This window comes from Copadichromis virginalis, linkage group LG12, assembly GCF_057382275.1.
Source record: "Copadichromis virginalis isolate Kocher_CV1m ecotype Utaka linkage group LG12, C_Virginalis_male_GT1.1, whole genome shotgun sequence".
Classification (NCBI taxonomy): Eukaryota; Metazoa; Chordata; class Actinopteri; order Cichliformes; family Cichlidae; genus Copadichromis; species Copadichromis virginalis.
The window spans coordinates 20,026,085-20,039,271 of NC_140629.1; the positions used below are offsets into that span (position 1 = coordinate 20,026,085).

Here is a 13,187-nt window from a genome sequence, read left to right on the forward strand (position 1 = left end):
CGATATCAGAATTCACACCTTGGTTAACAGCTCTTTCTCTGGTCTCTTCTTTATTTTTTAAATGTTCCTTTAATGGCTATTATAAGTGCAGGTATCTTTAAATAGCTAATAATGGCCGATGACCCCTGCAGATACATCGGTCAGGCTCCAGTAATAGAGATCAATAGTAATAATGAACTATTTTGGAAATAAGGTGTTTTTTTTCTCACATTACATTCCTCTCACTCTGTACTGTGATGACAGACAGCAAACTTTGAAGCACGCTGTTGTCAGATATAAGAGAAACAGACAATGAACCGTGAACAAAGTATAATCGAAAAACACCATGACAGTGTGATGGAGAAAGTGAAGCTGTATGTAACAACAAGAGAAAAATAAGACAGGACAAAAATGGATTTGTAAAAAAAAGAAAGAAAGAGATGATTGAGAGAAGAGAGCCCTGGCACATGGAGAGGGTGAGGAGAGCGGCACATCAAACATTCAGGCAGCTTGTTTGACTTTAATGATGCCATGTGGGATGCTACGCAGGGTGCTGTAGGCATTGTGTGTTTCTACATAGGGCCTGGATAATTGGGATGTGAGTACAGAGGTATACAGTCATGTCAGTGTTTTGGGATTATGCTAAGGAGTCGGTGGTGTGCTTTTGTAGTGTGGAGTGACTGTTCACATGTCTGTCATGCAAAGCAGGTTACACTGACAGATGACAATCCCGTCAGGAGACACTTCAGGTTTGTATGGCTATTTGTAAGGTTTACTCTGGAGCAGAATGTACTACAGTATGTGTTTGGATGCCAGCCAGTTTCAGCTCTTTCCCCCTAAATCTCAACAAATGAATCAGCCGTACACAGAGCAACGAATTTTGAATAATACATCATAGATTTTCAGACAAAGCACTTCATATGCCTTTGTTTGCATTTATGTTGGTTTGTGTGTTTTTGATTTGTGCGTGAGTGTGAGCTCGCTACTGTTCACACATCTATGTACCGTGAGACAGCCTTGCCACTTCTAGCTCACACATAAAATTGCATTTGAGCACTCAAGGGAAATATGCTGCCGGTCTCACCAATATCAGCAAAATATAGCTTTAGCCGGCTGTGCTGGAAGAATGAAACAATACAAATCACTTGTGAAGGCTAAAAGGGTCAATACATATTTCACCTGCAGTTAAGCAATTAATGACATTACATTAAAATGCAGATCTCCATCAGTATGGACACATTTCTTTGTTTATAGAACACGCTTAGATTCTTGGACTTCAATTCTGTTCCTATCTGAGAAGCTATTTCCTCTTCATTCCAGCGTGACCTCAGTTATTAAAACATTCTACCGTCTGCTGTGGTTGAAATGTGACCCTGAGAAAGGTTTTTCTGTCACAGTTTATTTTATAATCGCAGCATGACTGCACGGAGGTTAAATTGAATAAAGCCTTTGGACACATAGGCTTGAACGTTACGACTTTGAACTAAAAGGCCTGAGATTTCCTCCCAAAACAAACTCTTAGATAAAACCAGTTAAGATTTTGAGGTCTTAAACTTGCCGCTGCACCTTTAGCACTGAGAGCAACAACATGATTTGTACTCTGAGTTATTTAGCAGTTTCTAACAGTGGTATGGCGGCCATCAATCCCTTAGCAGAGAAGCATCAAATCACTCACAGTGGTTAACTTGCCTATTTCTGCTTCTGCTACAACACCTCGGTGGTGCTTCGATCTTTAGGTGCTTTATAAATGGTGTGAAGATTTGTTTTCCTGCCATTTAAAATCATTTAAACTTCTTCAATGTCCATCTGTTCACATACAATAACGTGCTTGTATATCACCAGCTACTGCTGGCTTTTGTTGGCCTATAAGTTGGCACTTTAATATAGTTATGATTGTGTTAAAGAATATAAAGTTTGATTACTGTACACACTAAACATTACTGAAATAAAAAACAAGAAAGAAAGAACAAAGAGATGCTGATGTTCAGCACTCTTGAGCCAACCTGTATTTATTTATATTTTCTGGCAGTATAGTATTTATTTACTAGGGATAGAATATGTGCAGCCATTTACTGAAACACACATGAAAATACAGCAACAATGGCAACAACAGAGTTTGTACAGTTCTAACAAACTTGAAAGTCAATGTTCAGCATCTATTTATTCATTACATTAATTTAGTATAATACTGCCTGAACTCTTCTAGGCAAAATGTATAGTCATTTCTTTAAGTAGTCCTCAGGATTAGTTCTCCAGGCTTCTTGAAGGACATTCAAAGATCTTCTTTTGGTGTTAGCTGCCTTTTTTGTGTTCTCTGTCAAGATGATCCCACACTGCTTTAGTAATATTGAGATCTGGACACGGAAGAGGCCAATCTGTGGCTGATTGTGTTTTATTGTGTGTTTGTTCTGTCCAGCTATGCTTTTACTACATTGGCAGTGTGTTTGGTATCACTGTCATGCTGAAAAAATGAAGCTTTTGCCATTCAGATCCCTGTTAGCTGTGTTTAATGGATCAAAATGTGATTACACTTTTGTGTGTTCATTTATGACATTTTGAACCAAAAACTTTAATTTTGGATTCATTGCTCCATAGCACCTGATGCCACTGATTTTCAGTCCAGTTATTGGGCCTTCAATAACCTTTCTTCCTCTGGTCTCTTCTTAAGGATTGCTTGTTTTACATCATCCCTTCCACTAAAACCATTTCTCATGAGATTTCTGAGCTCGGGTACAAGGACTAGATTGAAAATCACTAAAAAATAAGCCAATGTCCGAAGAAAACCTCTTAAAGACCTTCTGAAAGCCCAAAGACCTTATTTTAAAAAAAGAAAGTCTGGTTCCTTCAAAGCAAAACATAAAGAAATGAGGAGTGGCTCAAGACTGCACTGTGGTTAAAATTTGTTCCTGATGCCAAGGATAAAGAAGAAGCTTTTTAAATATGTGTAGCCAAGTGTGCTTGACTGCGTGTGCGTTTGCTCACATGCATTTTTAAGCAGTGGTGCCACAGGGCTGTTAGGTAGCTTCAAGGGCAGTCTAATTGTTACAATATTGTTGCAATTCCCTCCGCAGTTCTGATCTCAGCATGTAATCAACAAGGGGTATATTTTGCCTGACCTTTGTATGCCTGTGTGTACGCATTTGTGTGATGTTTTGCTTGTTGGTATGAATATTCTGTGTGTGGAATAATTAGTGGTCTTAACAACATACAGGGAGTGCAGAATTATTAGGCAAATGAGTATTTTGTCCACATCATCCTCTTCATGCATGTTGTCTTACTCCAAGCTGTATAGGCTCGAAAGCCTACTACCAATTAAGCATATTAGGTGATGTGCATCTCTGTAATGAGAAGGGGTGTGGTCTAATGACATCAACACCCTATATCAGGTGTGCATAATTATTAGGCAACGTCCTTTCCTTTGGCAAAATGGGTCAAAAGAAGGACTTGACAGGCTCAGAAAAGTCAAAAATAGTGAGATATCTTGCAGAGGGATGCTGCAGTCTCAAAATTGCAAAGCTTCTGAAGCGTGATCATCGAACAATCAAGCGTTTCATTCAAAATAGTCAACAGGGTCGCAAGAAGCGTGTGGAAAAGCCAAGGCGCAAAATAACTGCCCATGAACTGAGAAAAGTCAAGCGTGCAGCTGCCAAGATGCCACTTGCCACCAGTTTGGCCATATTTCAGAGCTGCAACATCACTGGAGTGCCCAAAAGCACAAGGTGTGCAATACTCAGAGACATGGCCAAGGTAAGAAAGGCTGAAAGACGACCACCACTGAACAAGACACACAAGCTGAAACGTCAAGACTGGGCCAAGAAATATCTCAAGACTGATTTTTCTAAGGTTTTATGGACTGATGAAATGAGAGTGAGTCTTGATGGGCCAGATGGATGGGCCCGTGGCTGGATTGGTAAAGGGCAGAGAGCTCCAGTCCGACTCAGACGCCAGCAAGGTGGAGGTGGAGTACTGGTTTGGGCTGGTATCATCAAAGATGAGCTTGTGGGGCCTTTTCGGGTTGAGGATGGAGTCAAGCTCAACTCCCAGTCCTACTGCCAGTTTCTGGAAGACACCTTCTTCAAGCAGTGGTACAGGAAGAAGTCTGCATCCTTCAAGAAAAACATGATTTTCATGCAGGACAATGCTCCATCACACGCGTCCAAGTACTCCACAGCGTGGCTGGCAAGAAAGGGTATAAAAGAAGAAAAACTAATGACATGGCCACCTTGTTCACCTGATCTGAACCCCATTGAGAACCTGTGGTCCATCATCAAATGTGAGATTTACAAGGAGGGAAAACAGTACACCTCTCTGAACAGTGTCTGGGAGGCTGTGGTTGCTGCTGCACGCAATGTTGATGGTGAACAGATCAAAACACTGACAGAATCCATGGATGGCAGGCTTTTGAGTGTCCTTGCACAGAAAGGTGGCTATATTGGTCGCTGATTTGTTTTTGTTTTGTTTTTGAATGTCAGAAATGTATATTTGTGAATGTGGAGATGTTATATTGGTTTCACTGGTGAAAATAAACCCCTCCTTGAATCGCTACCTTATCGTGGTGGAGGGGTTTGTGTGTCCCAGGGATCCCAGGGGCTATGTTGTCTGGGGACTTTTGCCCCCTGGTAGGGTCTCCCATGGCAAATTGGCCCTGGGTGAGGGACCAGACAAAGAGCGATTCATAAGACCCTTATGAAAAGGACACCGAGGGAACAGTTTACCCTGCCCGGGATAGGGTTACCGGGGCCCCGCCCTGGAGCCAGGCCCGGGGAGGGTGCCCGAGGGCTAGCGTCTGGTGGCTGGGCCTTAGTCCATGGGGTCCGGCCGGGCACAGCCCGAAGAGGAGACATGGGCCCATCCTCCCGCAGGCCCACCACCCGCAGGAGGCGCCATAGGGGTCGGGTGCATTGTGTGCCGGGTGGCGGCCAGGAGCGGAGGCCCTGGCGGACTGACCCCCGGCTGCCAAGACTGGCAATAGGGACATGGAATGTCACCTCTCTGGTGGGGAAGGAGCCTGAGTTAGTGCGTGAGGTTGAGAGGTACTGGCTAGATATAGTCGGGCTCACCTCTACACATGGCTTGGGCTCTGGAACCAGTCTCCTGGAGAGGGGCTGGACTCTGTCTCAGTCTGGAGTTGCCCCTGGTGAGAGGCGGCGGGCTGGGGTGGGTATCCTAATATCCCCTCGGCTTGCTGCCGGTACGTTGGGGTTTTTCCCGGTGGACGAGAGGGTTTGTTCCCTGCGCCTTAGGGTCGGGGAACGGGTCCTGACTGTCATCTGCGCTTATGCGCCGAGTGGCAGTTCAGAGTACCCAGCCTTCTTAGAGTCCCTGGGGGGGGGGGGGGGGGGTGCTGGAGGGTGCTCCACCTGGAGACTCTGTTGTCCTGCTGGGAGACTTCAATGCTCACGTGGGTAACGACAGCGAGGCCTGGAGGGGCGTGATTGGGAGGAACGGCCTCCCTGATCTGAACCCGAGCGGTGCTCTGTTATTGGACTTCTGTGCTAACCACAGTTTGGCCATAACGAACACCCTGTTCGAACATAAGAGTGTCCATAAGTGCACGTGGCACCAGGACGCTCTAGGCCGTAGGTCGATGATCGATTTTGTAATCGTATCAGCAGACCTGCGACCATATGTTCTGGACACTCGGGTAAAGAGAGGGGCTGAGCTGTCAACTGATCACCACCTGGTGGTGAGTTGGATCAGGTGGCGGGGGAGGACGCTGGACAGACCTGGTGCACCTAAACGCGTAGTGAGGGTGTGCTGGGAACGTCTAGCAGAGGCCCCAGTCCGCGAGATCTTCAACGCACACCTCCGGCAGAGCTTCGACAGCATTCCGAGGGAGACTGGGGACATTGAACATGGTCCATTCGGACTCAGAGTCTCCATTGCCGAAGCTGCTGCATTGAGCTGCGGCCGCAAGGTGGTGGGTGCCTGCCGTGGTGGTAATCCCCGAACCAAATGGTGGACACCAGAGGTGAAGGGAGCCACCAGGCTGAAGAAGGAGTCCTATCGGGCTTGGTTAGCCTGTGGGACTCCGGAGGCAGCCGACAGGTATCGACAGGCCAAGCGGAATGCGGCTCGGGCAGTGGCTGAAGCAAAAACTCGGGTGTGGGAGGAGTTCGGAGAGGCCATGGAAAAAGACTTTCGGACTGCCTCGAGAGATTCTGGCAAACCGTCAGACGTCTCAGGAGGGGAAAGCGGTGCTCTACCTGCACTGTGTATAGTGCTGGCGGAGCGCTGCTGACGTCGACTGAGAAAATTGTCAGGCGGTGGAAGGAGTACTTCGAGGACCTCCTTAATCCCACTGACATGTCTTCCGAGGAGGAAGCAGAGTCTGGGGATGAGGGGAATGACCCGCCAATTTCCGGGGGCGAGGTCACTGAGGCAGTTAAACAACTCCTTGGTGGCAGAGCCCCTGGTGTTGATGAGGTCCGCCCCAAGTTCCTGAAGGCTCTGGACATTGTAGGGCTGTCCTGGTTGACACGCCTCTGCAATGTTGCGTGGAGATCAGGGGCAGTACCTGTGGACTGGCAGACCGGGGTGGTGGTCCCCATCTTTAAGAAAGGGGACCGGAGGGTGTGTTCCAACTACAGGGGGATCACACTCCTCAGCCTCCCTGGGAAAGTCTATGCCAGGGTGCTGGAAAGGAGAGTTCGTCCGTTAGTCGAACCTCGGATACAGGAGGAACAATGCGGTTTTCGTCCTGGTCGCGGAACACTGGACCAGCTCTTTATCCTCTCCAGGATACTTGAGGGTGCATGGGAGTTTGCCCAACCAGTCTACATGTGTTTTGTGGACTTGGAGAAGGCATTCGACCGTGTCCCTCGGGGTGTCCTGTGGGAGGTGTTGCGGGAATATGGGGTGTCTGGCCCATTGCTACGGGCCATTCGATCCCTATACAACCGTTGCAAGAGCTTGGTTCGCATTGCCGGCAATAAGTCGGACTCGTTCCCGGTGGGTGATGGGCTTCGCCAGGGCTGCCCTTTGTCTCCGGTTCTGTTCATAATTTTTATGGACAGGATTTCTAGGCGCAGCCAAGTGGCGGAGGGCTTTCGCTTTGGTGGCCTCAGAATCTCATCTCTGATTTTTGCAGATGATGTGGTTCTGTTGGCTTCATCGGGTGAAGGCCTCCAGCTCGCACTGGAACGGTTCGCAGCCGAGTGTGAAGCAGCGGGAATGAGGATCAGCACCTCCAAATCTGAGGCCATGGTTCTCAGCCGGAAAAGGGTGGAGTGCCCACTCCGGGTCGGGGATGAGTTCCTGCCACAAGTGGAGGAGTTCAAGTATCTCGGGGTCTTGTTCGCGAGTGATGGGAGAAGGGAGCCGGAGATCGACAGACGGATTGGGGCTGCAGCTGCAGTAATGCGGACGCTGCACCGGTCCGTCGTGGTGAAGAGGGAGCTGAGTGTAAAAGCGAAGCTCTCAATTTACCGGTCGATCTACGTCCCTACCCTCACCTATGGCCACGAGCTGTGGGTAGTGACCGAAAGAACGAGATCGCGGATACAAGCGGCAGAAATGAGCTTCCTCCGAAGGGTGGCTGGCCTCTCCCTTAGAGATAGGGTGAGAAGTTCGGCCATCCAGGAGGGGCTCAGAGTAGAGCAGCTGCTGCTCCACATCGAAAGGAGCCAGCTGAGGTGGTTCGGGCATCTGACAAGGATGCCCCCTGGGCGCCTCCTGGGTGAGGTGTTCCAGGCATGTCCCACCGGGAGGAGGCCCCGGGGCAGACCCAGGACACGCTGGAGAGATTATATCTCTCGGCTGGCCTGGGAACGCCTTGGTATTCGCCCGGATAAGCTGGAGGAGGTGGCTGGGGAGAGGGAGGTCTGGGCCTCTTTGCTTAGGCTGCTGCCCCCGCGACCCGGCCCCGGACAAAGCGGATGAAGATGGATGGATGGATGGTGAAAATAAACAATTGAATGGGTATATATTTGTTTTTTGTTAAGTTGCCTAATAATTATGCACAGTAATAGTCACCTGCACACACAGATATCCCCCTAAAATAGCTAAAACTAAAGACAAACTAAAAACTACTTCCAAAAACATTCAGCTTTGATATTAATAAGTTTTTGGGTTCATTGAGAACATGGTTGTTGTTCAATAATAAAATTATTCCTCAAAAATACAATTCAATTCAATTCAATTTTATTTATATAGCGCCAAATCACAACATAAGTCGCCTCAAGGCACTTCATAGATACAGAGAAAAACCCAACAATCATATGACCCCCTATGAGCAAGCACTTTGGCAACAGTGGGAAGGAAAAACTCCCTTTTAACAGGAAGAAACCTCCGGCAGAACCAGGCTCAGGGAGGGGCGGCCATCTGCTGCGACCGGTTGGAGTGAGAGAAGGAAGACAGGATAAAAGACATGCTGTGGAAGAGAGACAGAGGTTAATAACAGATATGATTCAATGCAGAGAGGTCTATTAACACATAGTGAGTGAGAAAGGTGACTCGAAAGGAAAAACTCAATGCATCATGGGATGCATTGAGTTTTACAACTTGCCTGATAATTCTGCACTCCCTATAAATGACTCAAAGCTAGCTGTTCTGCAGTCAGCTGCGTTTTTACCTGGAGGTTGTTGTTGTCGTAAATAAATGCAGTTCTGCCTGTTTTTACTTAGAGCAAGATTTCGAGCTCTGGAAAGATTCTAATGGAAAATATGTTTTAAAAATGTCGTTTTTCTTTTTTATTTATCAGAATCCAGTCAAAACCAATATGACATAAGTGAATGTGTCACGTGCAGAAAGAAACTAAATGTTCAAAGTTTCCATCGTGATTTGAGCTCCAGCTAACAAGTATGTCATTACTGCTTGTGCTCTTAATGATTTTCTCAATTATCCATTCTGCTTGCAAAATGTGAAGAAACAATGAAAAATGGCTATAATAATTTCTCAGAGTCAAGCTGCCATTCGCTGACAAATTGTTTTAGTCCTAGTCATTATGCATAACTCAATTAGCTTCTGACATGTATTTTTATGGCAGGGGACTACAAATGTAGATAAAAACAAGCAGTAATGGCTGAATTATCTACATGTATTAGCACAGGTTGAATTTTTGTTTTAATTATGAATTTGGCTCTCTAAATTCTCAAAAATAGTTTTTTTAGGCAGTCTCAAAGGATGAGGGGAAAATTAAAGCTCCCGTGTTAATGACCTTAAGTATGTATGTATATTTTCTTTATGCCTCTCGAACAGTTATGCTGAACATTTTCTGGCGGTACTGAAAACATTACAGGGAAAAACAGGTTGAATCATGCTGTGCAAACAAAGGATATGTTCTTTGTTTTGCAAATAGAGTCTGAGAACAGAAAATATTTGATGTAGATTTTTTTTTTTTACTTTAGAGGCTCATTTTACTGAGTGCTTCGTACACAGGTTGCTGTCTGTGTCTGGAACAAGAGAGAGTGAAATTGTGAAAGGGTAAAAGTTCATTCTATACTTCTTTCTTTAATATGCTGCAGTGTTACTATTTTATATCTAAACCAAATTTACAGAGTACACAGTGTATGCTAAGTGTATGCTCTTTGTTAGATTATAATGAAAAAAAACCTTCAATAGCAAACTATATCTAAAATGCAAGCTCATCCTACTACAAGACATCAACCTCTGAATGCGGATCTGAATTGTTTTTTTAGACGAGAGCTGCAGCTGCAGACCAAAAGTAATAGAAAAGGGAAAAAGATCAAACTGTGCTAAATACTGAGTCACTCAGTCTCATTAGCAATGACCCTAAACTGCACAGATACATAATATATAACCCATATCAGAGAAATGTCAACAAAATTTTGCTAGCAGTTTATAAAGTTATAGTTTATATAGTTATAAAGTTATGATTTTGTAAAATTAGACAAACATAGAAAGCTATAGTCTCACAAATTTGCTAGGTACCTGATTTCTTTCTTTTGTTTTCTCATTGTAAATATTTATTTTGCATTTCTTTTTTTAACAAGACATGCATCACTATTAGCACTCGAGCGACAGAGGTCCTTTTCTGAGTGGTGAATTAAAATGTGAAGAATCACCCCAATTACCCCAGCGGTGGCCTTTTAGTGACAGGGCTTCTAATTAGTGCAAGAAGTATCTATCTCTGTGGAGAATAATGAGAAGAGCAAAGAAATGCTGTGAATTGGAAAGTGTGGGTCACTGTGGCTCCGAGGCTCTAAGAGGTTTCCTCATGTATAATTACCATGATACGTTGGTTTAAGCGTGTAGAAAAAATTGGCGTAATTGAGTCGTGAAAGTGGAAATTAAGATACAAATCACTGCTGTAAAATATTTATGTCTTTTTTTGACAGTTCAAGCATAGATGATAACCATTATAAACAGCGCTGGATCTGTTAGAGGCGATGTTCTAATCTCGAATGTCGTCAGGAGACAATGCTTAGAGCATTTCTGCTTTTTCAATAACAGAAAAAGGAGAATATAACTTGAGCTCGTGCTCTCAAATATTTTACTTGTAAATTGCCTTATTTCAAAGTAATGTTACCACTCGTTTACCAGAAAATGTGCTCAAGCCCGCAGAATACCACAGCAAATGTAGTCGCACTGCCAGTTCCATTTTTGGCACAGGCTTTTAAAGGGTTTGTGCTCTTAAACAGACTTTAGCTAACAAACATAAAGCGAAATGCAGGCTTCTTTCTTTTCACTAAGTTGCTGTGTGAAATGCACAGACACAATAACAGCAGCACTGACTCACACAGAACCAGCCTAATTCATAGGAGTAATTAAAATTCTGTTTTAGTCTGCATTTCTTTTATTGGTTTGGCTGTCCCAGGTTAATGGTCCTTTGCCTAAATACTTCCTCAGAAGTGTGCTACTGCTACCCATCTGTTCTGCACAGAAATGGAAAGTTAGACAGCTGTGTTTTTATATTTTGACAGGGAATGAGATAGATGAGCCTTTTTTAGTGAAAATGACGCTGTTTCATTTCAATGTAGTTCCAACAAAGAATAACTGTCATCAGCTCTTATTTTCTTTATCTTATTTGTCACAGTCTGAGAGGCTATGTTGGTCTGAGAATTGCCCAGTGCCCTCTGGCTCTACTCCCCCCCCCCACACACACACAGGTTTTTTTTAATCAGTGTTAAAATTGACTGTAATAAATGGCAAATAGTATGTGTCTGTGAGTACAATGAACACAGCATCACTCCTTAGTCACCACAGGCTTCTGCGTTTTGCCACAGTGAAGTTAGCTGTCATCAGCTGTCTCATTTTTTTTATACAAGCTCACCAGAAATTACAGGCGAGTGGCATTTTTTTTAACCAGTGCTGACAGATTGAAGACAAAGACTGTAGGGAAGCATAGATGTGGCGGGTCTAATATTACTCACAGGTCTTTCAAACTTGCTGCAGTTGTGAATAGAGAAGAAGAACCAGCCGGTGTGATAGGCTGAGGTTTCTTCCAGTCAATCAGTATTCCTCAGAAATGTAAAACTCTGTCAGCGACTATCACCGAGACAAGCTGGTGTTGACACCATCAAGTCTTCTGCACTGATATTGAAGAGACAGGATCCTTAAAGAGACACTTTGTTTATTTTGAGTTCACCGTTAATACCATCGGTTTTTGTAAAACACTCTATATATATACATAGACTTTGTATCCAAGAAAGTCCAGTGATTAGAAAATCGACACGCTGTCAAACATGCTGCTGCTTTGCCAAAAGAAAATGTTCAGGAAAATATTGAAAATGCATCCTCTGGCCATTTCATTAGTTACACTGGTGTAATTGGTTATTATTAACCCAAATATTTTATGTGGAAATCAGATGGAAGTAGGGCTGTGCGATATGACCAAAATCTCATATCCCGATATTAAGACATCTATCGTCCGTTAACGATGTAAATCACAAAAATGTAACATTTTCTGTAAATTCTGTGAATCTCGGGCAGCTCGACTTGCGTGAAGTGTTTCCAGCTGGGCGTCGCGTACCTGGAGTCGAGTGTTTTAACCGATGCATGAAACTATACATTTTTAGACATAAGTTGTAACAGCCGCCGTTTTCTTTGCGAGTATTTATTACATGGCGTGCTGCAGGGAAAAGCCTGCTCTAACGTTTGAGTCCAAGGTTTATTTTTAGCACCTGGCGGCTCTTTTTTGCTTCTCATCCGTAAACACTCTGCATCTTTCACGTGATTCAGTTTATTTGGAAAAGTCTCAACAGGATCTTGAGCTTTATTGTGAAAGGTTTATGTGGAACAAGCGGACACGCGGAGGTTTTACCGTCGTTGTTGCTAACGACAACGCATAAAAACAAACACTTGTCTGTCTGTAGTGTGGTTATATTAAATGTAAGAGAAAGAGAGAACTTTAAGAAATTATTATAGCCACTACAGTGACCATCAAAATAATGAAAAAATATTGCCGTAAACAGTTTATTTTGCGACACCACGAAACAAACGATAGCGTAAAATGAAACGATAGACGTTTTTATATTGTCATCCGATATATATCGTTATATCAAACAGCCCTAGATGGAAGTAACTCAGAGCATTTAGCCATTTAGACATGGTCAGGAGGAGTTCCTGCAGTTTAAACAGAGAATCAGAAAGGGTAAGAAAGGTGATTGGTGCCAGACAGGTATTTCAGAAACTGCTGATTTACTGGGTTTACATTGGTCCACATAAAGAGAAAATATCCAGTGAGCAGCATTTCTCTGGTTGAAAATGCTATGTTGATGGCAGAAGTCAGGAGAATGGCCAGACTGCTTCAACCTGACAGGAAGGCAACAGTAACTCAGATAACCATTCATTACATCCAAAATATGCAGGAAAACATCTTGAAGCAGACGGGCAACAGCAGAAGAAGACCACGCCGGGTGTCAGCTATGAACAGGAAACTGTGACAACTATTCACATGAACTCACCTGCATTGAACAAGAGAAGATTGCAGAAACACTGTGTGGTCTGATGAGTCTCAATTTCTCCTATGATGGGGTCAGAATGTGGTGTAAACACAAAAGCATGGACCCATCCTGTCTTCTATCAACAGTGCAATGATGGCGGGGATATTTTCTTGGCACATTTTGGCACTGATACTACCAGTTGAGCTTTGTTTAAATGCTACAGCCTATCTGAGTAGTGTTGCTGACCATGTTGATCTCTTTATGACCGCAGTTTACGTGTCTTCTGATGGCTGCTTCTAGCAGGTTAACTCACCATTTCACAAAGCTTACATCATATCAGATTGGTTTCTTGAAAAGAACAAG

The 13,187-nt window shown here is 44.2% G+C and overlaps 1 protein-coding gene across 2 annotated transcripts in view; it reads left to right on the forward strand.

Annotated features, from left to right (window-relative positions):
- The window catches only part of edil3a (EGF like and discoidin domains 3a), a 142,470-nt gene that overhangs the window by 85,887 nt on the left and 43,396 nt on the right, over window positions 1-13,187 (forward strand). The gene's annotated exons all lie outside the window — the stretch shown is intronic.